A 5,381-nucleotide genomic window follows, 5' to 3' on the forward strand; every position below is an offset into this window, starting at 1 on the left:
TCCATCACACACACCCCCTTTTAATTTTCTTCCTATCATTCATCATTCTCTTGGCATTTTTTTTTGTGGGTGCACTTGTGTGCCTCCCCTCACCAGATGAGTGCTCCTTGAAGGAAGATGAGGGAAGAGGTGGAGTTTTCTCATGCATGCTGTCACTCCAGCACCCAGGTGGTGGCTGGACTGGGATAAATGGATGAGCGGAGACGTCACCCCGTGCCCCGCAGCTCGCTGCCGAGGCCACCAGCCTTCTGAGTCTAGCTTCCGTGCCCCTCTCCCGGCACACACAGGCCTTTGGGGGCAGGGGTAGGGGCTCCTTCTTCAGAGCCCCGGAGGATGGGTGGCAACTAAACAGGTTCCTTGGCAGCCTGGGAATGACCCCGGGGCCAGAGCCCTGCGGCCCGGGCCTTTGCCTGAGGAAAGGGAGGGTGCCTCTTAGTTCTGCGCCCCTCAGGAGTCCCTTAACTCAAGGACCGAAGGCCCAGAGCCCCCTGAGCTGCTGTGCCCCTTTTCTGAGAGTCTGGCTGGCCAGAAGCTGAGGACAGGTGAGTAATTCCATCCCCGCCTCCCAGCGGCAAACCCTGAGCAGCGAGACAGGGATATACACAAACACCCAGGGCCGGGGCAGGGTGGGCTGAGCCAGGAAGTCTCTCCGGCGCTGTCAGCCCCTGGCCCGCCTCTTGCTGCCCTTGGCTGGGGGAACATATTGTTCGGAGGAGAAAGCGTGGTCTCTGCCAGAGCTCGTCGAATCTGAGTGAGGCTAGGCCTGAGCTCCCCAGGAGCCTGATCATTGCCAGTTCCTGCCACCAGCAGGGGTGTCTGATCATTGCCAGTTCCTGCCACCAGCATGCTGGGCAGCCAGCAGAAGCTCCGTTACCTCATACCTGTCCCTCTTCCAGCCTTCGCTGCAGAGCTCGGGATTCCTTCTCCCTGTTCCATGGCTCCCCCTTGGCTCCCGGCTGGCGGAGTGTCTGGTGCATCTGAAGATTATTTCCGGTCCTCACCATGTGGCTGTTGAACAGGGGTTATTTTACAGAGAGGGAAACTGAGGCTTAGAGATGTTATGTCATGTACCCAGGGCCACACAGCTCATGCAGGTGGAGTGGGGATTCAAACTCAAGTTGCTGATGTCCCTGTGTCCACTCTCCTTCCCCTGTGAGAACGCCTCCTCCCGTGGGAGATTTCACACCTGCCACTAACCTGCCACTTAGCCCCCTGCTCCAGGACCCCCTGCCTCTACCCCGGCACAACCGGAGAAGGGATCCTGGGGGAAGTGCCCACTCCTTCATGCCCCATCACAGCCACATTGGACCCAGGTTTTCAGAAGGTGAGTATGCCCCTGGGGGACCAGAAAACTTTACCTTGCTTCTTATCAAACCGGACCTCAAGGTCCTAACAGATATTATTTTTTCTTTCTGTGTCTGCAAAGAACAAATTTCTTCTTAAGTTTGCTAGGCCCAGAAAAATATTTCTGTTTGAGTTAATAGACTCTGTCACGCCCTAGCCGCCATCCTGCTCCCACTCCTTACTCTTCCTGGCTGGGTGACATTGAGCAAATGACACAACATCTCTGAACCTCTATATCCTCATCTCTTATGTGGATACATTAATTGACATAATTCATGAAAGTCTCTGAGGATGGGATCTGGCAGACAAATACTCTATAAATAAATGTTCTTTTTCATTAGTGTCAAATGACAAGGTGGTGCAATGGAAATGCCAGCTTCTAAGCCCAGCTTTCTCAGTGATTAGCCGGGTCTCAGTTTCCCCACTTTTAGAGTGAGAAGGGTTGGCTGGCTGCCCCTTAACACCCAGTGCTGCGCTGAGCTGACCAAGGCCTGACCCCTTAGATAATGTGTGTTCCAGCCCCTGCGAGCACCTGTTTTCCCATGTCAATGTTTTCCAGACACACTTCCCTCATTTCCACCTAGTAAAGGGAGGGCAGGGACCAGGAATTCCTGCTGCAGACGGAACAGACAGATGTCCAGAGAGGTTATGTGATCTGCCCAAAGTCACACAGCAGAAGCTACACCAGAACACAGCTTTCCTTTCATTCTGCTCCAAGGGTCAAGTGGTGGAAGAAGGACCCATGGGGCAACAGAGAGAAAACTGCCTAGAGAATGGAAGTAATGTTGCGGGGCTGAGCAACATGCCTGCCCCCCTGCGGGGCTGTGGAGGCTCACCGGCTATTTGGGGGAATGAGAGGAAGGCGGGCAGTAGAAGAGCCCCGCAGGCTGCCTCTGCCCCCTGGGTCTGAAACCAGGCTTGCACCACAAGCGGTGAGCAGAGAGAGCCTAATGATTCCAAGCTGTCCTGGAATCATTCTCTCAGCCCTGGGGAGCTGTGGGGGAAGTCTGGCTGCTGTACACAGCAGCTGCATGAGCTTCCCGCCGGCAGCAAGCCTGGCCACCAGGGACCCCCCGCGGCCACAGCCACCGGGCCACCGGCAGTGGGGCCAAGAGAAGTCAGCTCCGTCTTTCCTCATAGAGTTCCAGAGTCAGCCGGCTTCTCAGGCAGCAGTGCTGTGTGGGTAAGGGGAGTCAGGCCTCAGCTCTCCCTCTCCAATTCCCTGTGAGCTGACAGGAAGGACCCAGCTTAGAGTGAGAAGGACATTGATTTCCATCCCTGTAGGAGGGCTTCAGCACCCGGGCAGGGCCTCCTCAAGGCCAGGATGAACCAAAGGCCCTGTGACCACTCCTCTCCCACCCCATCAGCACCTAAGTGTTTAGGCCTAGGTGCTGACCTAACTCTGCCATGCATCGGCTGTGTGACTTTGAGCAAGTTATTTAACCTCTCTGGGCAAGTTACGCAAACTCTAAGGCAAGTACCTATCTCAGGGTTGCTGTGAATATTACATGAGTGAAGGCTCAACCAGGTCTAGGCTGGGGCACTGGAGCCATGCTGGCTCTCCTTGGTATTATTTCCATCAGTCACCCACCGCCCTTCTCTGCCACAACCCGTCCTCTCATGTCCCATTGTCAATCCATTCTCTCCTGGTGTCAAGTGCACAACAGGCAAGGCCCTGGCTAAGCCCTGGCTGCTTTGGCCAATAAAGACACAACAGGTCACTTTTTGCATCAGTTTATTACTTGGACAGTGAAAGGAGGAGTCACCAAAGTGCCAACTCCCTGGGTCCTTGTCCCACCCACACACCAGAGAGTTGCTGTGGAGCCCATAGGCTCCAGCTCAGGAGTGCCACAGCCTGCAGCCACAGCTGGCGGGGAGGGGCAGGGCGGCATCACATTCCAGGCGTCCAGGAGGGGATGAGAAACTGTGACATGCCAGCGTTCCCTGGAGGCAGGGAGGCCCATGTGAGATGGCCTCCTAGTAGCTGCCCATGGTTCCTGGCCTCTCACAATCCTGAAAGATCCAAAGTATTGCACCAAGACTTAGATCCACGGCAATTCAAGCCCTTTCCTGCATGGCCTGTGCCAGGCCTCTGCCTCGGCAGCCCCAGCTGTCTCCCTTTCTCCTCTGAGAAGAGCTGAGAGGAGAAGCCCTGGGGCCCAGACCTGGCCAAGTTCCCCTCACAGCTCCAGTGGCACTATCGATCTTGATGAGAGTAACAGCTAAAATGATCGCGGGTGACCTGGGCCAAGCCTGTGCCAGGTGTTTTACATGTCCTCATTGGGGTGAACACAGAACAACTCTAAGATGGTACTACTGCTGCTGTTCCCATTTTACAGATGGGGAAACTGAGCCTCAGAGAGACAAAGTAACTTGCCCAAAACTAGTGGCAGACTTGAAATTCCAATGCTGACCACTGACTTCCAAGCCATGAGCTTGCCCTTTAGATCATTTATATTGCTATCTGCTCTTATTTATTGGTATAATATTTCATTAGCACCCCCACCTCCCTCATTAGGTTATGAGTCCTCGTCTGCCTTGTTCACTGTGGAGCCTTCATGAACCTGGGACGTGGAATTACAAATGCAGAAGCTGTACGTGTCCTGCCTGTGCCTCCCCAGGACTCCCAGTCACTTTTTGCCAGAGGGTTCTCTCTGGCCTCTGGAGCCTGCTCTGCCCATGTGGCAGGCCAGAAGGGCAGGGAATCAATGTGTTCCAGAAGCAGCCAACTAGAGACTGGAGTAGTTGGTGGATAAACTTCCCAGGCCCCTCATGCTCCAGGAGTGATAACTTCACTGTTTCCTGGAGTTCCCCAGCTTTAATCTAGCTCTAGTTGTCCACAGTTTTCACCTGCTAGAAACACCTTTCAAGGCTCTCTTTCATTCATGTTGCTTGCCCAACTCAACCATCAATAAACCATTTCCAAGTAAACCTCACAAATAATCTACTTGCACTCAAAACCTTATCTCTGAGCCTGCTTCCGGGGAAGCCCAAACTAAGACAGTGCTTCAGGTTTGCGGAATGGCTGGTTTTACATTTCCCAGTGGGGGTTACGGAACAGCAAATCACTGGCCTAATAATTTGCTTCAGTTCTGATTTGTATAGTAAATACATATTTCATTTGCCATTGTTAAAATATATTTGTTTACAAAAAGTAAACCTCACATTGGAAAGACAAGCTCCAGTCTCAGAGTTGGGGAACCTCTCTTCCTCCCAAGTGGAGTGTGATAAAGATCACAAGGGAGACCCCGACAAGAAGGTCCCAGGAGTGAGTTCAGGAGAAAGAGAAAAGGATGAATGTCTGGGAGCTGCAGAGGTGTTCAGGGAGGGCTTTCTGGAGGTGGCAGCAAGGGTGGGTTGGAATTAGACAGATAGCAAGTGGAACTTTCAGATGTCAGTGAGGGTCTGAGCTCCTTCTCTAGGCAGGAGCAAAGAAGCAAAACCCAGCTCTGCTGCTCACCAGTTGGGTGACCTTGAGCAATAAATCAGCCTCTCTGAGCCCCCTCAACTGTACAGTGGGCACCTCAACTGTGCCCTCTCCAGAAGGAGGTTGCCCGAAAACTTGACAAGATGACGTACGCAAAGAGCCTGGCATGGAGGGTGTGACCCAGGGCCAGGGGGCTTCTGTTAGTGGTGTGTGTGGTCCCGTCGGCCTTGCTGTCCCCAGCTCGGACCTCGGCTCTGGAGTTACTGGGATGGAGCTGGGGAGGTGCAAGATGCCACTGCTGTTCGAATCATTTCATCACTGCAAGTCTGTAAATGAGATTGGAATCTCAGCCCCACCTGAGTATCCAGGGATCTAACATAGTTTATAAACTGTTAATTGGCAACACTTTGGAGAGATTAAGGCAATGGCCACAGTGACTCCAATTCAAGATGAGAGAGCTCAAAGCGGAGATTTTATTATGGGGCAGGAATTCTTAGAAGTTTCTAGATGGAAGTGACTCTAGATTGAGTAATCTAGTTCAACATCCCCCACGTGCCCCATCTTACAGATGCACAAACCAAGGCTCAGAATAGGAAGATGATTTGCCCAA

The sequence above is a fragment of the Tamandua tetradactyla genome, chromosome 13, assembly GCF_023851605.1.
Source record: "Tamandua tetradactyla isolate mTamTet1 chromosome 13, mTamTet1.pri, whole genome shotgun sequence".
NCBI lineage: Eukaryota > Metazoa > Chordata > Mammalia > Pilosa > Myrmecophagidae > Tamandua > Tamandua tetradactyla.